Source organism: Monodon monoceros, unplaced genomic scaffold, assembly GCF_005190385.1.
Source record: "Monodon monoceros isolate NGI ecotype Baffin Bay Population unplaced genomic scaffold, NGI_Narwhal_1 Super_Scaffold_14, whole genome shotgun sequence".
Classification (NCBI taxonomy): Eukaryota; Metazoa; Chordata; class Mammalia; order Artiodactyla; family Monodontidae; genus Monodon; species Monodon monoceros.
In genome coordinates, this window is record NW_021703770.1 from 52,228,377 (window position 1) to 52,256,204 (window position 27,828).

The window sequence follows — 27,828 nt, forward strand, 5'->3', positions numbered from 1 at the left end:
TTGGGGAAGGGATGGAGGGGGAGTTTGGGGTTAGCAGATGTAAGCTTTTGTATCCATAGATAGAATGGATAAACAACAAGGTCCTACTGTAGAGCAGAGAACTATATTCAATATCCTGTGATAAACCATAATGGAAGAGAATATGAAAATGAATGTATATATATGTATAACTGAATCACTTTGCTGTACAGCAGAAATTAATCCAACACTGTAAATCAACTATATGTCAATTTAAAAATATATATATTTTTAAAGACTCCCTCATCCCTTGCTTTACGTTCAGTTTCAGCTCAGGGGCGTGGGTTTCTGTTAAGTGGCACCTACAGCCTCCCGGCTGGTGTGACAACTTCTCCCTCTGGGACTGTGTTCTCATCCATAAATCCTGGGTGGCCATGTGTCCCCAGCAGGCCAGAAACCATTTCGGGTGAAGCCTGTACTTATCTCCTCATGGGGCTGCACCCAGGGGTCTGATTTTCCTTTCATAATTTCGCTTCCAGCCTTGCAACCAACTATTTTCCTTTTTCCTTTTTGTAACTCTCTGTAACCCGAAGCCAGGCGCCCTCCCGCCTCATCTGCTCCTAGTTCCTTTGCATCTCACTCCCCACAATGACACACGCAGGAGAACCAATTAAAGTTCCCAAGTGGAGATTTTCACTTCGCCCTTCCTTTGCGAGAAAGATGGGTGGCAGGGTCTTTGCTGGGAAACGATTGTATAGAATATAATTTTTCTGAATTAGTGGGAGAGGGGAAGCCAGTACTAAAATGGAACTGTCATCTATTCATAGTTTTCTTTTATTCTTAATGTACCTATGGGTCTCTGAAATCTTTCCTTACACAATAATGAGTCCAGGAGTTGGACAGAAATGCATTTGAATAGCTTTCTTTATAAAAGCTCTCTTTATAATGCCTCTTTTCTAGACGTTCTGTGGTCCCAATGCACATCCATTTTCCCGAGAACAGCGCCCAAGAGCCTTTGGATGTGCTCCATTGTCCCACAGTTTCTAAAGGAGCTGAGAACAGTTATAACATGAGTGGGTTTACAGTACTCCCTGGACCCTACTGCTTTCTTGTTAAGGGATATTTTGTTCCAAAGACAATGACAATACTTTTATTTGTATCAGTAAATAGGAAAATGTAAGTGAGGTGATTTTGGCATTGATAACAAGTACGCACAGCTAACTGTTTTAAGGGCTTCTCGTAAAATTTTTGGAAAATTCAGCTGTGAGAAAGAAAAAAGAAATGCTTCACTTTACAAACCACTATGAAGATATAGGAATGATTTAAATGCCAGCTTTCTTTAACGGGATCAGTTTATAGAAATTGTATTTCTGTAACACTTTCCCCTGAGCACAGATACTGTATAATGCAAACTGTACCGCAGTTGTCTGCTTCCATGTAAAAATGCAACTCTTCTGTCAGCCTCCTGCATACAGTGTGAGAGCCTTGCCAAGGCTGGCAGTGCAGGCCAGTGATTCATTAACATGTTCATCCATTCAGCACGTGTTTATTGAGTTCTTTCTGTGTTCCACGCACCATGATAGGCAGTGGATAGAGCAACAAACAAGCTGTATCTACTCTTTCTAGTGGGAGGAGACAACCACACAAACAAGGGAATATCAGCAGGTATTAAGTTCTAGGCAGAAAAGTGGAATGTATTAATATTACTGGGAGTGACCGGGCAGTTAGGGAGGGCGCCCTGGAAGAGGTGCCATTTAGGCTGAAATGTGAGCAAAGCAAGCAGAGCTGGCCGGAATTCAGAGACCAGCCTGGCCAGAGCAGACTCAGGCAGTCGGAGGAGACCAGAAGGAGGGCAGAGAGTTGCAGTGGGGCCGCTCCGGAGCAGGGAGCAGCCTAGCCAGGTTTGTATTTTAGGAAGATCACTTCAGAGCAGGACAAAAGGTGAACCAGAACGAGGACAGGGATGCTGATGCCTCGGGCTGGAGCCCGGATCCTGGAGCCAGGGTACCTGCTGAGAACAGAGCGGGCAGCCTGCTGACTTGATGCTAAAACGCTGTTCTTGGGCTCCTCTTCTGCCCTCTGTCCTGACTCAGATTGGGCCTCACGGCCTTAATTCACTTGTTAAAATGCGTGTTCAAAGTGCTGATTTCCAGACCCCAACCTGGTCTAGTGACGTGAAGTGGGACCCAAGACTTCATTAAGCCTCCAGCTTTTAAGCATGGAGTCCATGGACTGATTTTTGAGAAATATTGTGTCTGAGGATGGTGCTTACCTGAATATCCCATGTAACTCTCACAGCAACCCTGTAAATGGATCGTGTGCTCCCTGGGTTACAGATTAGGAAACAGGCTGTGTGATTAAGCATCTGGCCCGAGATCACACCGCTGGTGCATGTTTTGACTGGCAAAGTGATCTGCCCCCTTTTGTAGCCAGTCCTGCCTGCGTGAAGATGGGAAGAACAGCTCTGCAGAATTCAGAAATCCTTTGTGGGTTAATCCGTCTCATGAATGAACATGGCCTTCTCTCACACCTAGGACTTGATACATCTCATCTTGGAACAGAACCAGAAATGTCTGGCTTTTCTGAAGGAAAAGTGTAATTTTCTTTCTTAAGGGTAGAATTTTAAGTCCTGGGGTGGGGGGGGGATGTATATTACAAAGGCGAGATTTGATCTTCATCGGTCTTTCTGGGTCTCTTTTTGCCTTTTTTCCATAAAAGAAGTTAAGAGGTTTAAGGGGTAGCAGTTTTTAATCACCTCATAGACCTAGAAACCCAACCATCATGCCTCACAGAAAATTATCGTGCTTTCAGTTGCCATGAATCATTTATTTCTTAAGTGGCTCTTGAACCAAGAGTTGTGAAAATGATACTGAAGAGATGGAGGAGGGTTGCTGCGTGAAAAGCACACTGCTAATTAGAAATCTTCTGTAAAAGCTGGCTTGAAAACACATTGACTTAAATAAATTATCCGCCTGCCCCCATCTAGTGTGAAGAAGCTTCCAGCTTTATTTTCTTCTGATGATAGGGTACTGAACGTTATTTATCTGGAGATTTAATCTCATAATAAAGTTTAGGTTGACCTGACTTTGAGGAAGGAAGGCATCTTGTATTTTTAGTTTTTTAGGGTTCCGTAACAAAATACCACAGACTGGATGGCTTGAACAGCAGAAATTTATATCCTCACAGTTCTGGAGGCTGGAAGTCCAAGACCAACGTGCCAGCCGGGTTGGTTTCCTCTGAGGCCTCTTCTCTACTTGCACATGGTTGTACCCTGGATGCCTCTTCACAACATTGTCCCTCTGGGCACGTGCGTCCCTGATGTCTGTCTGTGTGTCCTCATCGCCTCTTAGTATAAGGACACTCGTCAGATTAGATTAGGGCCCACCCTAATGACCTCATTTTAACTTAGTTACCTCTTCAAAGGCCATATTTCCAAATACGGTCACACTGTGGGGTACTGGGAATTAGGACTATCAACATATGAATCTTGGGGAAACACAACTCGGCTCATAACACACCCTTGCCTCTGGGAAATATGTAGAGAGGAGGAACATGAAAAGAGAGCAAGAAAAAAATTCTCCCAGAGCAGGGTGCCCCCCTCTGCACTGCCACGCCCCCTCTGTTGGGCCCCTGCAGCAGGCAAGGGCAGGACGGCTGTGAGCTGTAGACTAACATCTACTAGGATGTCAGCCACCACCCACGCTGGACCCCAGTCGTGAATTGCCTGCCTCGGGCATGAGCCCAGCTTGAATGAGCTTCCTGGAAGCGAGGAAGGGGCTCTGTCTCCCTTGAAGCCTGACTCTTATGTCCTGCAGAATTGGCAGAGGAAAGGCTGGCCTTTACAGGCCCCAGCATGATTGTCACAGGTTTTCCCAAAGGGACATTTTGTTGCTTGTTGCTGGGGGTTAGTCTCATTTCCATCATTAATGGCGGGAGGCGGGCTTAGGGCCACCTCTGGGGGTCTAACATACAAGACAAGGCATCATCGTATTGTGAAATCAAAACGTCCCCCCCACCTGCCCGCATTTGTCTGTAAGCAAAAGAGGAACCTCAGTGACAATCTTGAAGTGAAAAGAAAAGCAAAGCTTTAACTGCAGTTTAAAGAACAGTGGATTTGTAAAGTGGGGAGAGACTTCGGCTCTGTGACTATAGTGAAAGCATTTTGTGCTGATAATGTAGATTGCCTGTAAAGCATGGAAACAGACATATATGTCCTAGAAGATGTGGTATATTGTAAAGCAACATTAGTATACCATATGTTATGTGCATTCACCGATTTATGGACTTTATGACCACCTTCAGGTTAAAATTAATTGTGCTAGGTTATCGGCCCAAGAAAGCCCTGGCTTTCTGGCTCAGCCACTGGAGGTAGGATGACTTACCTGGGGCAGCCTCGTGTCAGGTACACAGTTCTGTTTTTGTGCAGCTGGTTTTGATGGTGCCAAAAAAGGTCATGTATTGTTAGCACATCATTTTCTTCGTTTTATAGTTTGTTTTGTTCAGTATGTGTCTTGGAGACTTCATTCATTAAACATTAATTGAAAACCAAGTATTGTTCAAGCACATTAATGCACAGTGTATCATTAAGGCCTCACAATTCCCACTTCGTAGGAGAGGAAATCTAGTCGAAGTCGTGGCGTGACTTGCCTGTGTCAGGAATCGAGGAAGTCTGAGTTGGGGTTTAAGGGAGATCTGATAGAGCTCGTGTTCCATGCTTCACTCCTTCTGTTTTCCTGTGATTTCTCTGTTGGAGCTCACCACCACAAGAAAATGACACCAGTTTTGAGATCAGTTATGGATTAAAGAATGAATTGTTAAATCAGATTATACGCCCTTCTAATTGAGGTATTTACATATACCATTGACTTGAGAAATAATTTTCTTAGTTCTTTTTTCTGTATGATCTTGGCAAACACATGCTTCTAATGGTGAACTTAATTTACAAGGCAGTTGTCAGATCAGTTCTGTGACAAGGGGTAAAATTTTGGACCAAGCCAATATTGCTGAATCTGTGGAGGGACATCGACATTTGATGATTAGTTCATTGACATTTAGAAACCTCTTTGCTCTGAGATGCAAAGATTCTATGGATTTGTCATATCTGACAAAGACGAAATCATATTCAGAATAAATATTTTTCTCTGAAGCCTCATTGTAGAAAGTGATGTCATTTTAATATTCATAAATGGATTTATCTTTATTCAGACAGGTGTCCAAACTAATATTGTCAGTGTTTATTGCTTCACCCTATGATCTAGGATACAACTACTGTGGTACCACTCATTGATAAAATTGGCCACTCACTGTTGCAGGTTTCATTGACCCTAGCATTTATCGGGTATTGCCGTGAATAGTTTATTCATACATGTTTATTCTTTTTTTTTTTTTTTTTTTTTTGCGGTACGCGGGCCTCTCACTGTTGTGGCCTCTCCCATTGCGGAGCACAGGCTCCGGACACGCAGGCTTAGCGGCCATGGCTCACGGGCCCAGCCGCTCCGCGGCATGTGGGATCTTCCCGGACCGGGGCACGAACCCGTGTCCCCTGCATCGGCAGGCGGACTCTCAACCACTGCGCCACCAGGGAAGCCCCATATATGTTTATTCTTAACCAGACCGTAGAGGAAAAGAATTGCGTTTAGTGCTTCTTTCAGAGTTCCCCTTGGTGCTTGACACAAAATGAATATTCGCTGTATGATATTCTAACTTAACATGTTCAAACACCCAGCTAATCAGTCTGCCCCCGTATACTGTCTTCTGCCACAGTTTATCTCTTCCTGTAGTCTTTGCCTTACTTACCATCACCCGTTCAGTAGATCTGACAAATCAAACAGGAAGTCACTCTGAGGCCTCTATCTATAATCCTTCACTCTTCATAGCCCTTGGCCACCAAGTTTTATACACTGTGTCTATTAAGTACTGAATCTGCCTTTGAATTTCAAATCCCTTTGCCATTCTCTTAGTTTAGAGTCTTATCATCTGGATGGCATATGGCTGAATATGATTTTTAAAGTTTTCTAACTGGTCTCCATTCTGCCATACTTAGCCAGAACTATATTGTTTTCTACACCGGTGCCAGGGAGAATTACCTCACATGCCGACTTGTTCATGCCATTCTTTAAAATTCTTCATTGATTTTTCTGAAAGTGGTCTCCAGGAAAGAGTGCTAACTCCTTAGCGTGGCATACAGAGTCTTTAGTGATCTGGTCCCTGATTGTCAATCTGTAACTGAAAGTGGGGTCTGGCCGCTCGCCGCTCAAAAGCCAGTAAAGGGGCAAGGTTGGTGGAAAGGAAAGTTTGCTTTATTTTGTATGCTGGTAACCTGCAGGGGGTGGGAGGGCGGACGCCTGTCCAAAGGCCGACTCCCCCCGACCGACAGTCAATAGGCAGGAGCTTTTATAGGTGAAGGGAGGGGGCTACACGCAAAAACAGCACAGTCAGCTCTGACAGTCATCTTGAAATTGGTCATCGGGGGTCTGACCGGCATCATCATGATTGTTTTAAGTACAGTTAGTCTTCAGTTCCAGGGTCGGTTTGTTCCCGTTTTCTTCAGTCCAATTCCTAGAATCGTGGCAGCTTATGTCATGGCTATAGTCTGGTCATCTTGTAGTTAACTTCTTTCACCTGGTGGAGGTCTCAGTATCTATAGGACAGCGCACAGGATACGGCTCAGAATATTATCTTTAGCCCCCTTGAGAAGAAGCTGAATGTCCTTAACTCTGCTTACTGACTAAGCTATTTTTGTTTTGTCCCGTTTGACTGCTTTCCTTTGTTTCTGCATTTTCTTACTTCTCTGATTAAACTTCTTCTTTGGCTGAGGTTTTTCCACAGACAAAAGGCAAACAGAGGACCATGGGGGGAAGGACCATGGGGTCCTGCTCTGTTTCAAATCCAGCCTCATTTGTTACACTTTCCTCTGTGTTCTGTGTTCTAGTTGTACATCAACTCAAAGTTCCTTAAATGTGGCCCGAGACTTTGCATAAACTATTCCCTGAATCCCTTAACTACCTTAACTAACTCCTGCTTCCCTCTTCAGGTGCCCCTTTCTCTGAGCAGCTGTCCCTGCTTGTCCAGCCACTCCAAGTGAATCTGGTTTAGATGTCCTTTATTTGCATTCCCATAATGCTTTGTTTAGAGTATCACTTACCCAGAGCAGCTCACACTTTATTGTGATCGCCCCGTTAGTGGTCTCTCTTTCTCCCGCTGGACTGTAAGTCCCTTGAAGGCAGACCTCACAACATATTAATGTTTATTTCCCCAGTGTCTAGTGTTGAATCTATACTATAGTAACCGATCAAACATTTGCTGAATTGATTCTGAAATGAAGATAAAAACAGGATGACAGGATGTTATAGAGACACTGCCTAAGTCAGAGAGTAAGGATCGAAACCTGCATTTTTAGAACAATTTGCACTTCATCTACATTTTATGACATTTTACACAATTTGCTACTCTTTTCTCACTTTTCCTTCAAAGCCTGTGAAATTGATAGAGCAAGCAGCATTTTCATTGTGGTGTTGAAAACGAAAACTTAAGCAGGTACATTACTTGCCTGCACTCATTAAAAAGCTAGGTGGGGCTTCCCTGGTGGCGCAGTGGTTGAGAGTCCCCCTGCCGATGCAGGGGACACGGGTTCGTGCCCTGGTCTGGGAAGATCCCACATGCCGTGGAGCGGCTGGACCCGTGAGCCATGGCCGCTGAGCCTGTGCATCTGGAGCCTGTGCTCTGCAACGGGAGAGGCCACAACAGTGAGAGGCCCGCGTACCGCAAAAAAAAAAAAAAAGCTAGGCGGTGTGAGGCAGAACTTCAGTGTAAGTTTCCTGACTGGAGGTCCAGAGCCCCATTTCAACCAATCCCGGAAACTCCCGACTGGAGAGGAAAATCACTATTATTCAGGACTTGAAATTTTCACACATACATAAACCTTAAGGCTGGACTGACTGGAAATTCTTTGAGGACATTTAGCATATTCTTCCACTTACCAACGTGTGATCTTGGACGAGTTACATATTCTATTTTGTTGTCCATATCTAAATAACAGAATTTATCTTATACAGTGTTGTGAGAAATAAAAGAGCTACTACATAGAAAGCATAAGTATAGTACCTGGGACACAGTAAGAGTTCCATAAATGCTTAGCTGTGTTTATAATCCACTCCAAGGACATGTAGTAAGGTACTCACTGAATATTTGCGGAATGCTGTTGACTGATGGATAAAGCAGAGAAGGAGTTCCAGGAGTTACCTGGGAGACAGTTTAGAAAGATTGTGGGCTATATCGTCATTGTGTTCCTATATACCAGGGAGAATTAGACAGTTGTTTTAGATTGTTTTAAATAATATAAAAATATCATTTGCATTAGCAATAGAAACCTACAAAGACTCAAGAAAGATCTTACCTTTATGAAGAGAATTATAAAACTTTATTTGAAACACATAAAAGACCTCAGTAAATGGAAAGACATACAGTGTTCATAGATTGGGAAACTCAGTATAGGAAAGATGCGGTCCTTCCCCAGATTACCGTGTAAATGTAGTGCAATTTCAATCAATCTTCACAGGTTTTGTTGTTTGTTTTTGTTTGTTTGTTTTCAATGAGAGTATTGGGACAGGTCTCTCACGTTTCCGCATGTCTTGCAAGTAGAAGCACTATTTTTTCAAGGATGTTTGTGATGCAAATAGCCTTAGAAGACAGAGATAGTGTCTACATTCAGAGCAAAGGGCAGGTTTATTTACTGTCCAATATAAAAATGTTGCCATCTAGGGCAAGGCTCCATAATGTTCCCCAAACTCAGGGTTCTTTAGGTGTGATGCAAACCCACTATAAGCACAGCACCCACCTGAGCCCCTCTGTAGCACCCCTGGGACCTGAGCACCAAGCAGAAGTGACTAAACAGGAAACTTGTGCTGGTTGCTTGCCAGACTGCAAGTTATACAACCCTTTGTCTCTGACCCAAGAGTCTTGTGTCTTACAGCATCCATGATATGTGGCAGGCCAATTTGTTAGCTTACAAGTTGGATAAAATCTCAGAGCCTTCACAGTTCTTGACAGAGTTGTGATCAATCTCCACTTGTAAAATACTTTAGCACATTGAATTTCAAGAGGGAACAGTAAAAATTTGGTACAGTGATTTCCAAGAAAGCAAAAAACAAATAGACCAGCCTTTATTGCCAAGAAAGAAAGAGTTCATTACTGATTTAACTTTTTTCCCCTAAGGATGGTAAATAAACTTCTTCATTTTGTCCAAAGTCTTTATTTGGACATTTTTGATAATAACTTTCCCTTGCCCTTGTTAGAGCTTAGCATCTCTGGATCTTTCTGCTGGCATGTTAAGCTAGCTTTTTTTCTGAATGTGTATGTAGTAGTTTGGTTTAAATGTTTGTTTGGCAAGCCAGATGTATTTGGCTTCTTTTTAAAGGCTTATAGCACTTTCCAACTATTTTTCCAGGTCTCCTTACCCAGTTTACTCTTATTACACCCAAAGATAACATAATCGTTTTGCTATTGACCCATAACAAGGATAAACACATTAGGGTTATATGCACTAGGGAAACAAATAGAGAGGTTAAAAAAAATCCCCAATTAATAATGATTATAGAATGTTAATTTTAGTTCTAAGAGCTCTTCTTTTGGAGAAAAATGGACTTTGGGTGATTAAAGATCATGAATGTAGCGTTGATATCCAGTTGTAATTTTAGTGAGTCACTATTACAACACATGCCCTTGAGTTTAGTATATTTTTTTCATAAATGGATGAATCACTGAGACTGTTTCAAATCCTTTTAGGAAGGAGTTGGCATGTAAATAATACATAATCAAAGACATGCACCCAAATCTGAAGCCCTCTTAAGATAATAGATATTGAAGAGCTATTTTTGAAAAAACATGAGGTAATTAGGCAACATTAAAATATCTTAAATGTAGAGTAAATGTGTAGTGCTGAGAAACCTTAAGGTTTTTTTTTTTTTTGTTTTTGTGTGGGATTTTTTGGCCGTTCCACGTGGCTTGTGGGATCTTAATTCCCCGACCAGGGATTGAATCCGGGTCCACGCCGGTGAAAGCCCATATCCTAACCACTGGACCGCCAGGGAATTCCCAAGAACTTAAGTTTTAAATCAGTTTTTCGCTTAAGTTTTTCACTGATCCTTGATGTATCTTGGGATGAGTCCAATGGCATTACAATGCCTCCCTTCCTATAACTGTCTAAAGTCTTAAAACCCTGGTGGGCAGCACACAGAATCTCCCTTCTGTGTCTTCAGCATCGCCGGCTGCCAGGCACTTCCAAGTGACCGCCTGCAGTGCCGGGCTCCAGGCTGAGGGTTCTTTCTCATGCTGCCACACCTCAGCTCTATCAGGGTATCTCACGTGTCCTTTTCACATAAAGGGAAGATAAGTCTCCACACCATCCTGTGTGTTCCTCTCCACTGATAAATTCTCTTGTGTGGAGATAGGTAGTGGCACGTACTGTCTGTTTCCTTAAGCAGACTGTACAGTGGGCTGTTTTGGACTAGCTTACTGAGTACAGAATGGACTCTTGTTTTTCTAGCAGTGGACTTGGTTGATCACAGAACACAATACATCTTTTCATGATTTTAATGCTTCTGTGAGTTATTTCATTTTTTTTGTGCTGCTTGTCACTTCACTGTTAGTTTGCTTTCTAGGATGCTTTCTTGCCAGATTGGCTATGAGTCAAGCTGGTGGCTGAATCTTAATTTTTGCTAAATCGCCAGAATGGCTTGTTAATCCTTATTTTACATCTCACTGAGTACCGTACCATGCGTTTCCCTTCTGTTCACCCAAGGAAGGGAGAATGGCTACGTGAAGAAATAATGGGGTGAATTTAGAGTCTACCCTGAGGAGTTGCCATTTGCTTCTAATTGGCAAGTGGAACACAAAATCCAAACCCTGATTTTCCCACAACTGTTCCAAGTAAATGCCCAAGCGTCCTAACTCAGAGCTCCTCTTAGGTTGTTTTCAAGTGCCTTTATCTATTTGAAGGTTATTCTGATTTGTACATTTCTTGCTACTTACTATATCTTATGTAATTTGAACACTTTTTAAAACAAAATTTAAAGAGTAATCCTTCACATTGATCTGCAAAAAGGAATTTCTGTTGGCAACAGACTTCATCTCAATGTGTTCTCAACAGACTTTTATTTACTTTTAGCTGTGCTTTTGCTACTCTGTGCATTTTATCTAAAAATAAAGGGCTGATTAAAGGAAAATAGATGTAATATTGGGATTCTGTCTGCCGTCCTGCAGCACGCATCTAGTTCTCTGAAATTCTATAAAGAGGTGATGGGAGAGAAAAGCTTTCAGATAATATAAGTATAATCACACATAATATCCATGCAGCTAATTCTTACAGACAGCTTAGGAAAGAAAGAAGCCTTCAGATAATGACTGAAGTAGGAAAAAAACTAAAAAACCTCAGTATTATAGGTAACTAATTGCAAAACATTGCCCACAGAGAAAAAGTCCCTTTCTTTTTCTTAAAATATCCTCAAATACAAAGTTAACTAAAATCATTGGGTATTTTTTTTGAGAACAGTTAAAATATACTCTTTGTCAATTTGTTTTTTTTACGCGTTAAATGCCATGGCAAAACTTTAAAGTTTTCCTTAAATTATTTGAGAAGTATTTGAAATTGATTTCCTGTAAACTTTGCAGCTACTTGATGTAATGTCCTCAACACAGTAAGTGCAATTTCCTTGCTTGATAAGTTTTCTAATTTTAACCTCAAAATGGAAGGAAGGACTACTTATGCTTCTGGAAAGGTGGAGTAGACATACTTTTTCCCTGTTATCCTGACAAAGTATAACTAAAACCCCTAGACACTGTAAAACAAACGTAAGGAGACTGTGAAAGGTGGAGAAAAAGAACCTCAAGACCCAGGGAGTGACATGATGATTAGTTACATGGGTTTTCTTTTTGCCTCATATATTTGGCAAAATACCTCAAATTTAGAGTCGGAGAAGCTGGCAATCAGGAAACAACAGGAACAGACAAAACAACAATGACAACAACCAAAGCCTGTCCTCTTTAGCCAAAAGACTAGAACAGGGACACCCTAGCAAGACAGAAAGCTTTTTGACACCAGCCGCTGTCCTCCAACCAAACATCACAGAAAAAACTGTGGTCCCACCCTGTCAGCAAAGGCTGATTGGGAAGCCTGGGCTTCTAGCCTTGCCAGGCTCTAAGGAAGCACCCAGCCCACTCCCACCCCGGGTAGTGTCATAGAAGGCTGAGAAGTAGGGAACCAAGACTTTGATTGCTGCTGGGTAGTAACAAAACCTGCCACCTCCACCCCTGTGTAAGTGGAAACCACACGAGGAGCCCGGATTTGCACACCTCCCAACCACTAGGGTGGTGTCAGTGGAGACCACATAGGAAGCAGTAACACTGTTCCTCCCAGACAGGAAGGCGTGGGGTAGGGACCTAGTGGAGAGCCAGAACTCCCCCTGCCCAGCATCCCTATCTGTCCTTCTCTCAGATGTCAGTGGAGGTGTAGTGGGGAACCTAATTCTCCCCTGATGTGGCAATAATGACATAGTCATTATTTCCCTTCCCTTGCTGGAGTGGTATCAGAGGAAGGCAGCTAAAACAGAAAGTTTAAATAAAATCCAGAGTCTCATAACATAATACCCCAAATGTCCAGCTTTCAATAAAAAAAATCACATCATACCAAGAACCAGGAAGATTTCAAAGTGAGTGAAAAAAAGACAATAGCAGCCAATACTGAGATGACAGAGATGGTAGAATTAACTGACAAAGAATTTAAAGCAGCCATCATAAACATGCTTCACTGAACAATTATGAACAGGCTGGATACAAATGAGAAAACAGAAAGTCTCAGCTTTAGGCTGGAAAAATATAACAACCAAAACAAAAATCTCAATGGATGGCCCAAACAGCAGAATGGAGGGGACAGAGGAAGGAATCAGTGCCCTGGAAGGTAGAACAATGCAAATTACCCAAATCTGAACAGAGAGAGAAACAGACTGAAGAAAATATAAAAACAGAGTCTCAGGGACCTGTGGGACTATAACTGAAGATCTAACATTTGTGGCATGGAGTCCCAGGAGAAGAGGAAGAAGAGAGAAAGGCTAAAAAAGTACTTGAAGAAATAAAGGCTGCAAACTTGCCAAATTTGGCAAAAGATATAAGTGTACAGTTACAAGAAGCTAAGTGTGGTAAGCTGAATAATGGTCCCCTAAAGATATCCACATCATAATTCCAAGGACCTGTAAATCTGTCACTTTACACGGTCAAGGGATTTTGTAGAGGTGACTAATCTAAGGACTGTGAGATGGAGAAAATCTCCTGGATTATCTGTGTGGGCCCAGTGTATTCATAAGAGTTCTTTTAAGAGGCTGGTAGGGACTTCCCTGGTGATGCAGTGGATAAGAATCCGCCTGCCAATGCAGGGGACATGGGTTCGATCCCTGGTCCGGGAAGATCCCACATGCTGCGGAGCAACTAAGCCCATGCACCACAACTACTGAGCCTGCTGTCTAGAGCCTGGAGCCACAACTACTGAAGCCCACACGCCTAGAGCCCGTGTTCCGCAACAAGAGAAGCCACAGCAAGGAGAAGCCCACACACCACAACGAAGAGTAGTCCCCACTCACCACAACTGGAGAAAGCCTGTGCACAGCAACGAAGACCCAACACAGCCAAAAAAATTAATAAAATTTTTTTTAAAAAAAGAGGCAGGCAGGAGGGCCAGGCAAAGAGATATAAGGATGGAAGCAGAAGGAGAAAATGTGATGCAGGGTCACAAGAATAGCTTTACAGACAGCCTCTAGAATCTGGAAAAGGCAAGAAAACCAATTCTCCCTTAGCGCCATGAGAGGGAATGCAGTGGGTCTTCTGACTTCCAGATCTGTGAGGTTATAAATCTGAGATATTTTAAACTACTGCCTTTGTCCATTTGAGCTGGTCTAGCAGAGTACCAGGGACTGTATGGCTTATAAACAACATAAAGGGATTCTGACTTTTGACAAAGATGCAAAAGCAATGCAGTGAAGGAAAGTTAGCCTTTTCAGTAAATAGCACTGGAACAATTGGGCATCCATATGTTAAAAAGGAATGAATTGTGACCTGTCTCACATCTTCTACAAAAATTAACTCAAAATGGATCATGGACTTAAATGTAAAACATCAAACTCTTGGGAAAAATATAGAAACAAATCTTTAAGATCTAGGTAAGAAGTTTTTAGACTTGACACCAAAAGCACAATCTATAAAAGGAAAATTTGATAAATTGGACATAACCAAAATTTAAAATTTTTCCTTGGCAAAAGACTCTGCTAAGAGGATGAAAAGGCAAGGTACCGAGTGGGAAAAAAAAATATTTGCAAACTATTTGTGTAACAGAAGATTAATAAAACTCAACAATAAAAAGAAACAAATAATACAATCATGAAATGGACAAAAGAAATAGACATTTCATGGAAGAGGGTACACAGATGGCAAATAAACACATGAAAACATGTTCAACATCATTGGCCATTAGTAAAATGCAAATTAAAACAAAATCGAAATAGCTCTACACACTTATCAGAATGGCTAAAATATAAAACAGTGACAACACCAAATGCTGGTGAGGATGTGGGAAAACTGGATCACTCACATATTGCTGTAGAAATGTAAAATGTTGTAGCCACTCTGGAAATGAGTTTGTCAGTTTCTTCAAAAGCTAAACATGGGCATTTATCACAAAGATATTAATAAGTATGTTCTCACAAAAATCTCTATACAGATATTTCTAGTAGGTTTATTTGTAACAGCCAAAACTGGAAACAACTCAGGTGCCTTTTAGCAGATGAATGGTTAAACAAATGTGGTACATCCATAACATGGAATACTACTCAGCAATAGAAAGGAACCAGCTACTGATACATGCAACAACTTGGATGAATCTCCAGGGAATTATGCTAATTGAATAAGGGCAGTCATAAATGGTAACATACTGTATGGTACCATTTATGTAACATTCGTTAAAAATGACAAAATTATAGAAATAGAGACCAGATTAGTAGTTGACAGGGGTTAAGGATGTGGTAGGGGCAGGAGGGAAGTGGGTGTGGCTATAGAAGGGCAATATGTGTAATCCTGCCTGGTGATGAAAACGTTTTGTATCTTCACTGTATAGTTGTCAGTATCCTGGTTGTAATATTGTACTATAGTGTTTCCAGAAATTACCATTGCAGGGAACTGAGCAGTGGATACTTGGGATCTCCCTGTATTATAAGCAACTGCATATGAATCTCCAATTATCTAAAAATTAAAATTTAATTAAAAAATAAAGTGAAGAACTTTTAACATTTCTTGTAGATCATTTCAATTTGAAAACTTGATTCAGTGTCATACTGTACAGAGCTTTCCATGTCCAAATTCAGAAAGATGTTAGGATTAAATTGTCTCTTAGGTTATTCTTTGTTTGGTGGGGGTTAGGAAGGAAGGCAAGGGATCCTGTTATATTGATCACATGTGTCAAAAAACATTTAATACTTGTTAAATCTTCAACACCCTATGAGGTCAGTGGCATTTTAAAGAAGAGGACACTATGACACAGAGAGGTGAAATAATTTGCCCTGATGAATAGTGAGGGCAAATTACTACGTCTGAACTGGTTCCAAAGCCCGCATTCTTTCTTAATGACTAAACTCTTCTGCCTGTTCACGTAGGCTGCTGATTTAGTCTCCAAGCATCTTTCTGGCACAAAGTGCTGACCTCAGGAAGTTGAAGCACTTTTCCAAGGCCACAAAGTAGTACATCTGAGATTGAAAATTCCAGGCCTTTGCCACCCAAATTCCATCTTACTCCCACCTCAGCAGAAGCCATATATCAAGTGGCCCTCAGAGCTGATCCTCAAGCCTAATTTGTTGGCCCACTTAATGTTGGGAGGTAGAGTAGTATTTTTTAATTTATATTAGTAGCATATGTTTAAACACTGTGAGATACCATGTGAAAATCCAGGTTTCTAGCTTCTCTTAAAAAAAAAACAAAAACAGAAAAAAATCTGCCAGCACTGGATTTCCCATTCCCACGTTGCCCCAAAGGAGTTAGATATGTATGCTTAGTGGTTGTCCATTTAGATGAGGCATGTTTGCCACAGTCCTCACCACTCTTTATTGTCTGCCTGATAACGCAGCCAGCCATCTGCTGCCTTTTTATCATTGCATGACCCTGTTGTTTTCCTTAGAATAAAGAAAAGCAACATTTTTACCCACCTTTCTACTGCATCGTAGACCTTTGAAGAAGGCTTTGAGTTCCTCTGGCACACTACACTCATATATGATACCTGCCTGACCCTGGTCAGCACTTGCATTTATGACTCGCCCTTCGCGATAGAGCCAAAGCTGTCATTGCTGCTGGCACCATGTTCTCCTTCCCTTCCTCACCTGCCCACAGGGGCCTCATTCTTCGAAGTTTATGCAACCTTTCCATCTCTCCAGTAAGAATCTATTGCTTCATTTTATTTTATTTTTTTTACATACAAGTCACATTTCTTTCTCATGGCTTTAATGTTCTAACTTCTATCTTAGCAATTTGTATAGATGTATCTTCCCTAATTATGAATTATTTAAAGTTATATTTCGAAAATCCGCCATTATTAGAGAGTTTACAGTTGTCGAACTTAAGACTCCCATAGAACTGGAGGAGCTGAAATCATTAGTCCATCTAGGAAAACTGTTCACTGAAATGAAATAGGCATACACGAAATAGAACGTCTTCTTTGGCGTTTCTTAAATTAGTAATAATGAGTCTTGTGCAGTTTCTTCATTGCTAACAGCTACTTTAACATTCCTTGATAAAGACTTTCTGGTAGTTCTCTCAGAGTTTCAGTGAGGTGCTCATAAATTGATTTAATTTCATGACGTAATATGCATAATAAGCGATAATATGTCTTCTGCATCTGGCTTTCTAACAAAGTATTCAAGGTGTTTTCAGTTTTACAACTCAAAGACCCCGTCTCTCTCCGAAGGAGCCAAATTCTGAGTATCTCCACTGATCCTCAGATACTCAATCTGAAATAGTTGACCTAGTAGGAAATGGAAGTAAAGAAGGGGAATTTAACCACGAGGGAAGGAGTAATGTTATTCCTATTGGCATACTTTGTAGTACTTAACACATTTTCATTACAGAAAAGACATTCAGAAGGAACTGATAATATTCCATATCGAACTCCTAAGTAATTCAGTACTGTCTGCGGATAATGGTATTTCAGGCTCTATTACGATTAGAAGTTGGTTTGTGTTTTTTTTTTTTTTCACTGACCAAACTGTAGATGACAAGAGGCTGCCTTGTTTGTACACATTGTGTTAGGATTGAGGGATGATGGAAAATTCCATGAAGATGACAACCTTTCAGGCTGGGTGTGTGACTAGTGCTCTCGGAAGATGGGGATGGGCTGGGGGGATTCCAGGAATGGAAAGGCTGCTTGGGATCTAATCCGTGGACTCTTTTCACCCAGCTCGCTGCCAATCCATGTTATGTTTATTTGAAGGGAAAGGTCTGAGAAGGCTGAGACCTGGCTAGGGTTTCACCAGATCCGGACATCAGCGACTTTTAACTTACAATGCCTCTGTGGGTGAAACTTGAGCATTTGTAGGAGAGAAGGAAGGTGATGGAGAAGTGAGTGAAAGGGCGCTGAATAAAGCTTGAGAGGTTAAAAGCCAGACTATTGGTTGTTGTGTGTCTGCCTCCCTGCCCCTCCCCCTACCAACTCTATGACCTTGAGCAAATAATTAGCCTATACTCTATACTTCAGTTTCTGCATCGGTGAAATGGGGATAATAATCGTATTTCCCTCATGGGGTTGTTGTCCCATGAAAAGTGCGTAGAACAGCGCCTGCTGTATGCTGTCAGCCTGCTGTCAGTGTTTCTGTTATAGGAGGGAAGGTTTACAGGGCCGGAAGACAGACTTGCTCTTTCCTGCACCAAACAGTCAATGTTTCCTTTCATAAATAGCAACATCTCTGCACTGTACAATTTTTTTCCCTTCTTTGTCAATTGCTCTGATTATTCTGTACCTACAAGGTCATCTGAAACAGCCTGTCTTTTAATGTAATGAGTCAGGAGCCTGCGAAGTAACTTAGATAAAATAAGCAAGGATAAAGAATGGCAAGTCAAAGCTCCACATGCTTTTGGGACACTTATCAATGTGTGTTTTCAGACATCTCTTTGGAGAATCTATTTCCAGCCTTAGATGTTTTTGTAGGCTTAGTCTTTGCACTAAACCCAGATATCTTCTCATTTCCAAACTATGTTCATTCATGACATAAAATGTTAGGGAGATCTTCGGCCCTGTTGGAAAAGGCCTTAATTCTTATCTCCACTTTCCGAAGGACTAGAGAAGAAAAACCTTCATATTCCAGTGGAATTAATTGTCTTCAATTTTTTTCAAGATATTTGTGGTTTTGGTTTTTTTATTATTATTTTTTTTGTGTGTGTGGTACGCGGGCCTCTCACTGTTGTGGCCTCTCCCGTTGCGGAGCACAGGGTCCGGACGCGCAGGCTCAGCGGCCATGGCTCACGGGCCCAGCCGCTCCGCGGCATGTGGGATCTTCCCAGACCGGGGCACGAACCCGTGTCCCCTGCATCGGCAGGCAGACTCTCAACCACTGCGCCACCAGGGAAGCCCTCCCCTTCACTCTTGATCCCACCTTGTCATATAGACCTGACTTTCCCACTGGGTTGCAGAGCAGAAGCCAGGGAGGGGAGTTCCAGAAGTTCCAGAAGAAAATGAAGCAACTTTGTTTCCTTCATCTCTTCTGGGCTCCCTTACTACTTCGTTTCTTTCCAGGTCCTGCGGAGATGGGAGCGCCAAATGCGGCAGGCATAGGAACGCCTCCTCTGCCCTTTTTACCAACCCCCCCCTTCCTCCCTGCCTCACTTCCAGAGTTACCCACCCCCCGACATGCACACTCACGCTGTAGTTCCGTGTGTGTAGCATGGAAATAATTAGGGCTCCAATAGAAAGGAGTTGGAGAAGCTGTAGCTGGATGTTGTGAGCAATAGAAGGCCTTAAAACTGTTAGGGGGCTTCCCTGGTGGGGCAGTGGTTGAGAGTCCGCCCGCAGATGCAGGGGACACAGGTTCGTGCCCCGGTCCGGGAAGATCCCACATGCCACGGAGCGGCTGGGCCCGTGAGCCATGGCCGCTGAGCCTCCGCGTCCGGAGCCTGTCCTCCGCAGCGGGAGAGGCCACAACAGTGAGAGACCCGCGTACCGCAAACAAACAAACAAAAAACAAAACAAAACAAAACTGTTAGGGAGAAGATCAGAAGATTCAACCATTGGCCTAAAATGTTCTGGAGTCCAGAGAACTTGTTCTAAATTTTAGTACACAAAAATTAAGCAGAAGATTCCAACTGACTAGGTCAAAAAGACTGCATAAGCCTTAAAAAGTGAATTCTAATTGGGCAGATGGGAAGGCGGGGGTTGGGGGGAGCATGTTCCCAGCAGAGGTAGCAGCTTTATCCAGGTAATAGCGTTAGCCAGAGCAAGAAACTCAGGTGGGTACCAGAAATGAGTGAGCCAGAGGATCTCAAAGCCCTCTCAGGAGGTCAGCGATTTGGTAAAGAGATGGGTAAAACTACATCCCTTTCCTCTTAATCTACTTTAAGAACAACAGTGCCAGGCAATGATCAAAACCAGCTGGTGTTTGGATGCAGTACCTGGGAGACAACAGGGAGTGGTAAGGACTGTGGCAAACGGGGAGCACATGCCTCATCTAAAGGGCAGCAGTTACATAGTTTCACTCAGTTGCTGTTTTGGGGAGAATTTGGGAATAGGAGTCCAATGGTGATTGATTTTATATTCCGCTTATTATATGCTAGGCCCTGTTCTAAGTGCTTAGTATACTGTCTTAACACCTCCCCAAAGATGCGGCGAAGGTTTCCTGAAACCTGTTACCTCAGCCAGTTCAGGATAGACTTCCTGGGATGTGAGCATCAGCAGTATCTTTGCTTTGTACTTTTTTCCTTCATTTAACTGGTATTTTCTGGGGTACTTTGTACCCCAAATGACAGAATGATGTTCTCTTATGAAGAATGTTGCCTTGAGAGAGAGGAGAATGCTTCCAAGATAGGCCTGTGTCCTTCTGGCTGTTTTTTTTTTTTTTTTCTTTCTTTAACATCTTTATTGGGGTATAATTGCTTTACAATGGTGTGTTAGTTTCTGCTTTATAACAAAGTGAATCAGTTATACATATACATATATCCCCATATCTCCTCCTCTTGTGTCTCCCTCTCTCCCACCCTCCCTATCCCACCCCTCCAGGCAGTGCTCGAGCTGATCTCCCTGTGCTATGCGGCTGCTTCCCACTAGCTATCTATTTTACGTTTGGTAGTGTATATATGTCCCTGCCTCTGGCACTCCCTCTCAAGGTTTATTTAGGAAGTGCTACCCATAACAAAGTCAGTCCGTCCTGGTCTCCAACTAACCTAAATGTTTTGCTTTCAGCAAAATGTTCACATTCCCTCCACACCTTAACTCCAAACTTTGAATTCTGATTCAATTAATCTTTCGTGTTTTTATAACGTGCCTTCTTCAATGAAGTGCTTTTCTTTTATATCCAACGTATTCTTTTCTGATTTCTAAATGTGTAGAAAAGAACTTAGATTTGTGGAAAAAAGTACAGGCAACCTTTTCAATACCTGGAGAAATTAATATTTTTTTCCAGAAAAGTCACCTTATGTTGGGAGGGTGCCAGTTGGTATTCAAATGTGAGTCAAGACAGATGCCACATACAGATCTGATGAAAGTGCACGTCAGTCCTTTTTTAGCCTTTTGGAAAATATTAGTGGCCCAGAAGGGATGGGATTTAAATATTATTGAATATTCTTCACTAACTACTTTTTGTGGCTGGATTCCAGAGGGAAAACTCATAGTAAAATTCTCCTACATAGAAATGAATGGCTCCTAATCTGATATTGGAAGGATGAAATACAGCTGGATAGAGAAGTTGTGGAGGGAACTGGTTTAAAAGATGCAGTGACAGACCAGCAGATCAAGAGCAACTCACAGATTTTACAAGTTTTCAAGTGGTTCTGGCTTTGGTTTGCTTTTCTTGGAATGCATATCCTTGAGGGTTTGAATAATATTCATTTGGTTGGACTCCAGAACTCCAAGGCAGAGCCATGTGTCAGCCAGGACTTAGGAGCCGTGAATGAAGTAGGGACCAGAGGTCGAAGGTGAATGGCAGCCTGGGCTGCATCACTCACTGGACCTGAAAGGTACCACAAATGTGGGATCCAGATCTCGACCAAGAAGCGTGGTCGCCAGTTCCACACACCATCATGATGTGGGCAGCGTGTAGCGAGTAAGCCCACGACTGTAAGATGGTTTTCTTGATTTCTGTTTCCAGCATCTATGAGTGTATTCAAAATGTTGAAACATTAAAGGACTCGGTGGCAAACAAAAACAAGCAATGTTCTCGGCAAGCTGTAGAGCCACAGAAATGTAATGTAAATAGGAAGAGTCCTGAAAGGAGCAAGAGAGGTCGGAAGGTACGAGCCCTTGCTCTGTAACTGCGGAAACATCCCTCAGCCTTTCCTCGTCTGTAAAAGGAAGCCGTTGAACTAGATGGTTCTCTAGCCTCTGCTTCTCAGACATGAATGTGCATGCAGGTTGCCGGGGCATCCTGTGAAGTTTCACCTTCTGATTTACTAGGTCTGGGGTGGGGCCCGAGGTTTGCCTTTCAGATGAGCTTCCGGGCGCAGCTTCTGCTGTGGCTGCTGCTTGGCCACAGACCACATGGTGTTCGGCTCGCTCTGCATGATCTCTCAGCCCAGGCTTCCATGAGCTCTGCACGTCTGCGAGCGTGTGATCTTCTGACATTTCAGAAAGACAGGAAGGTTTCAGGAAACATGGCTACTGTGGTATTAACTGTTCTCATTCTTCATAATCAGCTTCATCAAAAACCCTTTAAGTGCCTAATTATGCATGACAGTTTCACATGCTTTACACAAAGAACCAACTCGATTTGGCCCCTGCCTTATCAGACTTGACAACCTAAGACAGCTGGAGAAATATGCAGAGAGACAATAATAAATATCGAGGCAGTAATAAATCTGGAGTGATAAATATTCATCTATATATAAAACATATTAAAATAAAAAGGTTAGGTAGCATGGGCCTTAAGATATTTATTTTCTTAAAGCTTTTGTTCCTTTTTAAAATCTGGGAAACTAAAAAGGTTGCCCTGTAATTTTTACTGAAAGACAAGGAGTTTCTGTTTCTGTTTTACAGATGGGGATGCGAGAAGGGGAGGGTCCGTTTCTGAGGCTTCTTTTGTTGTTATTGTTGTTGTTCTATTTTGGCTTCACTAACGTCAAAAGAAATATTTTATGAACCCCACATGCCTAACCCTGATTACCATGTGCATGTGTCTTGGCCTGATTTTGGGTTGCTCAGCGCTGAGTGTGTGGGCACAGGTTCATTAACCTCAGCTCTTTCTACCCAAGGGTCTTGAGCCCGTCACGTCATCTTAACACCATCCTTGGGAAGCAGAGGAGGCAGGGCCAGTCATTGTTATCCCTGAATCGTGGATAAGGTTAAGTGATACAGGGAAGGAAGATGGTGTTTCCAAAGTCTCATGGTAATTAACTCACATAGGAAGGTTTGGACTCCATTCCATTTCTTCTGTACACTCGCTAAACTCACCCGAGGTCTCAGCTGCCTTGGTGGAGGAAGCGATCTGACAAGTGGCCATTGCCAGCATTTTCTCCCAACAACAGAACAAATTCTGTTCCCTGTGGGCCACCCACCCATTGGAGATTGCATTCAGCTCCCCACGGTGATAAGCAGGTTTGTCATAACATCACAGTTTAGCAGAGTGATCCCAGATTGACTCTGTTCATTGATTTCTTCTAGCTGAGAAACAGCTGAAAGAATTATCACACAGCTGGAAAATGGTCACATCTAACCAGGGATGCCTGTGTCAAATATTTAGCAATAGTGGGATTAGAGACCATTGGTTTATAGTTTCTTGACTCGACTAATGTAATACTTAGTAGTGACTATGTATATGCTTAGGGATGCAGAGGTGCAAAGAAACTATATCTGGCCACACTCTTAGGTGACAGCTACGTGTTATCCAAAATGATGTGAGTGAGGCGTCGCTTTGGAGTCAGGTACTCTTGAGTTTGAAACTTGGCTCTGCCACTCACTGGCTGTGTCCCTTAACCTTGCCAAGCCTCCGTTTCCCCACCTGTAGAACGAGCATGACAATAGTACAGATCCCACAGAAGTCCCACAAGCATCCCTTGAGATGAGGATGTATGGAATGTGCAGCATGGGGCCTGCAAATAGTAAGACTTTTAACTAGTAATTTTTAGTAGTCATAAAACTATTACAAGTGACAACATCTAAAATCATTTGGATCTTGAAATTTCGAGAAGAGCAAAAGATTCTAAGTTCAGTATTTTCATATTATTTCATGAGTGAGTATTTGTGTGGGAGTTTGTATCTAGGTTAATGAAAATATCACACTCTGTTTATTAGGAATAAAGCTGTTATTAAAACAAAGCCTGCATTAATTAGGCTCAACTTCATCTTGCATTCTGTAATGTCATATACAGCTGCTGTTTCCCTCGTTTTGTAAAATTAACTGTAGAGAGGGAAGGCAGTCTTCTCATATTAAAGAAGACATAAAACCCTGAGTAATTACCAGAGCAGGAAGCTAAACCTTTAAGAAGCTACAATGGCAATACTATATATTTTGCATTAGTGCCTAGTAATAGATCTCTGTGGGTACAGGGAACCATGCAGGTCAGATCGAGGGCACTGAGTAATCTGGTTGCCCCCTCAAAGGCAAATGAGAGCAGAGGGGACAGGGTATCCGGAACCTGGTCTCAGGAAGTGAGGAGGAAGCCATTCGCTACAGGCAGGGTGGGAACGTGGGCGAGGCGCTCGAAGGGGCCCCATCGGTAAATGGAATCCAAAGACTGCCGACTATACATTGTAAGGCTGCAAGGCAGGACTGAGCCAGAGCAGGAGGCAGCTGAATGGAAACCCAAGAAGCCAAAATGAGCCGTTTAAAGTGGAGGACGGGAAGCAGAGCCCCAGGGAAGCCCCTAACCTCAGAAACCTGTTCAATAACACCTTTTTATAGAGTGCCTGTGGCTTCTGGGCAAGTGGAGATTGACCCAGTGTGGCTCAAACGGAAGCCAGTTCTTCCCCAAATTTAGTGTGCACATGGGTCACCTGTTACAATGTAGACTGATTCAATAGGTCTGAGAATCTGCGTTTCACGCAAGTCCCCAGGTGTTGCTGATACTGCTGGTCCGGGGACGACACTTCGAGTAGCAAAGGGTTTAACCCACTCCCTCTCCAAGTACCCCATTCTTTGGTCACCAACTCTTTCTGTTCTACCCTCCGCTGTACCTTAACTCCAGCCATTCTTTTTTTTTTTTTTAATTTTATGTATTTATTTATTTTTGGCTGCGTTGGGTCTCCGTTGTTGTGCACGGGCTTTCTCTAGTTGCGGCGAGCGGGGAGATACCCTTCGCTGCGGTGCGCAGTCTCCTCATTGCGGTGGCTTCTCGTTGCGGAGCAGGGGATCTAGGCACACCGGTTTCAGTAGTTGTGTCGGGCGAGCTTCAGTAGTTGTGGCACATGGGCTCAGTAGTTGTGGCTCACGGGCTCTAGAGCGCAGGCTCAGTAGCTGTGGCACCCGGGCTTAGCTGCTCCGCGGCATGTGGGATCTTCCCGGACTAGGGCTCGAATCCGTGTCCCCTGCATTGGCGGGCGGATTCTTAACCACTGCGCCACCAGGGAAGTTCCAACTCCAGCCATTCTTGCACTTCACCAGCACCTTCAATCCATTGGTCCTGCTAATTTCCACCATCTGTCACTCCCTCTGCTTCTCCTTTCCCAGTTACTCAGCTTAGATCCCATAATCTCTCTTTGTAACACTCCTTTGCACACACCTTCAGGTTCTTTGCTACTTTCTCTCTTTCCTTGTTATACTCACGGGCATAACTCATCACTCTACCCTCCCCCACCCCCATGTCTTCAGCTGTGCTGTGCTGAGGCTGAAGGAACATACACCGCTGAGCTAGTAGGTATCACTTTCATCTCCCTGGGCCCCTCAGGCTGCTCCTTCCTTGTCCATTTACTCTTTCCCTCTCCTGAAGGACTTCTTCCTCCTCCCTGCTCTCCTATCAAACCTCCACTACCTCCTTCCCCACCCTGAATCTCCACTAATAACTTTGCTTCCACGTTTCTTCTTTGCATCATGACTTAGAACTTTCTCCTGTTTCTTCTACTGGATTTACATTGTCTGTGTGTGGGCCCACGGCCCGGGCCTTCCCTGCAGTGGCCACGGGAGCACTGGACCCTCACCACGGCTGACAGGCGCCTGTCCAGCCCCTTCCTCTTCCTCTGGCGCCCCCTGGGTGGGCAGCCCCCCGTGGAGAGGCCAGGGGAGGGGCCCCGGTCAGCTGCAGCTTAAGATAAAGGTTCGAGGGAGCCCAGATGTTCACATGGGGCCCGGGGTGACCAGCCCCTCTCTGACTTGCCTTCCCACCGCTCTCCAAGGGATGCCAATGCTGACATTTGGCGGCTTACGGTACCCCCACCAAACCTCACCTCCCCTCCCAGCCCCTCCCACCTCCCCTCCCGGCCCCTCCCACCTCCCCACCCAGCCCCACCACCTTGAGGGCTCTGCTCAACCGTATTTTACCCCCTGAGGTCTTTCCCAACTCCCTGCTTAAAGTAGTGCCTACCCCAGGGCAGTACCCAGCCCCAAACTGGCTTCAGTTGTTTTCTTCAGTGATTATTAAAACTGTTTTGCCAGATGGCTGGTTTGTCTCCCACCTGCACCAGAAAGCACCAGAGGACTGGGAATCGTGTGTGTCTCTGTCAGTATTGAAACACCACCTAGAATAGTGGCCAGCACATGAAGACTTAAATAAAATATTTGAACAGATATTGGAGTGGAAGATGTGATTAAATTAGAACAGAATCAGAAAAAGCCAATTAGTTAAAAACTACATACCAACATATGTATTCATAAAGCCACGCTGGTCCATTTGAATTGACACAGCTACCTGTTTTGGGATCCTTTTGGACCTGGCTGTGCTGAATGTAATAGAAATCATTGAGCCTGTCAGGCCCTTGGGGGATCAGGAGGGAAAATGACTAACACCAAATTCTGTCCAGGAATTCCTGTCCCTTTCTTCCCTCTTTAATTGCTCTCAGGGAGGTCAGTAGTTAAGTCAGGATTTAACCCACCCACCTGCTCTGGGCTTCTTCAGTGCTTGTTATCTTCGTGTGGGACACGGACAAAGAGCTGTAACCTGTTAGCACTTAACAACAATTCCTCAGGCCAAATGCCTACTTCCCTGGGAGTTTAGGAAAGGTGCTATTTTGACCACGCATGTGACTCCATTTGGGTCTACACTTATGGACAACCACATGGCTTTCGGTTGGTAGAAGAAATAGCCTATGAACTCACAAATGGAGGTACCACCTTAAGAATGAATAGTGCTGCTATTCCCGAGGTTGGGAAGTTAGGCGGTCGGTCCACTGAAAGTGAAAGGAAAGCATCTCAGTGTCTATGTAAAGTTCTAGAAATATTTTTATTTAATTCTGGAAAGTTTTGCTTTTAATAACATCGTCAGCATAACTCATTGCCTCACAGGGTTTTAAGCAAGCTCTGATGTAGGAAGAGAAAGCACAGGGTGTTCTGTGAGTATTAAATAAGATGACTAGGGCTTCCCTGGTGGCGCAGTGGTTAAGAATCCGCCTGCCATTGCAGGAGACATGGGTTCGAGCCCTGGTCCGGGAAGATCCCATATGCTGTAGAGCAACTAAGCCCGTGCGCCTCAACTACTGAGCCTGCTCTCTAGAGCCCATGAGCCACAACTACTGAAGCCCGGGCACCTAGAGCCCGTGCTCCGCAACAAGAAGCCACTGAAATGAGAAGCCTGCACACCGCGACAAAGAGTAGCCCCCGCTCTTCACAACTAGAGAAAGCCCACGCGCAGCAAGGAAGACCCAGCGCAGCCAAAAATAAATAAATAAAAATTAAAAAAAAAATGATGACTAACCCCACACAAAGCCAAGAATACAGCAGGTGCGTAATACATGTGCTTTCCTCCCTCTCTCCTCCCCTATCTGCACTGTTTCTGATGGTCCCCACCCAAACTGTTGTTTCTGTATAATGTGGAAGTTAGGATATAAATATTATTATGTTTTAATGAGTCATCATTTATTTAAGACCAGTGATTCTCAACTGGGGAATGATTTGGCCCTTCATGGGACATTTGTCAAAGTCTGGAGACATTTTTGATTATCACAATCACAGAGCAGAGGAATGCTAACTCCTCAAAACAAAGAACTATACAGCCCCAGATGCCAGCGATCTGTACTTTACACTGGTGTTTACAATTTGTTTCTTCACTGGACTCTAAATAAAAGAAGATTGAGAAGGATGTGACAGGCTGAGGACCCAGCTTGGGAGAAGTTTGTGGACCCACCTATGGTAGAAGCACACTATGGATGGTTTCCAACTTACAAACAAGTGCTTTATTAGATACTCATTTCTATGTTAGTTGTTTAGCCTCTTAAAAAACAAAACAGGGCTTCCCTGGTGGCGCAGTGGTTGAGAGTCCGCCTGCCGATGCAGGGCACGTGGGTTCGTGCCCCGGTCCAGGAAGATCCCACATGCCGCGGAGCAGCTGGGCCCGTGAGCCATGGCCGCTGAGTCTGCGCGTCCGGAGCCTGTGCTCTGTGACGGGAGAGGCCACAACAGTGAGAGGCCCGCGTACCGCAAAAAAAAGCCAAACAAACAATGTGGCAGAGGCATGGAGAAGTCCAAGTCCGGATGGGAGGCGAGGATGATGAGACATGACTCT

At 43.5% G+C, this 27,828-nt stretch overlaps 1 protein-coding gene across 4 annotated transcripts in view; it reads left to right on the forward strand.

The window, feature by feature from the left end:
- Positions 1 to 27,828, forward strand: part of PAG1 (phosphoprotein membrane anchor with glycosphingolipid microdomains 1) — a 136,715-nt gene that overhangs the window by 15,268 nt on the left and 93,619 nt on the right. Inside the window, exon 1 of one of the 4 annotated variants that reach the window (XM_029222894.1) lies at positions 26,860 to 27,047. The exons of the other annotated variants lie outside the window; for them this stretch is intronic. The gene's annotated coding sequence lies outside the window, so the exon portion shown is untranslated. Of the gene's footprint in view, positions 1 to 26,859; positions 27,048 to 27,828 lie in introns of those variants that run through there. 4 annotated transcript variants of the gene reach the window in all.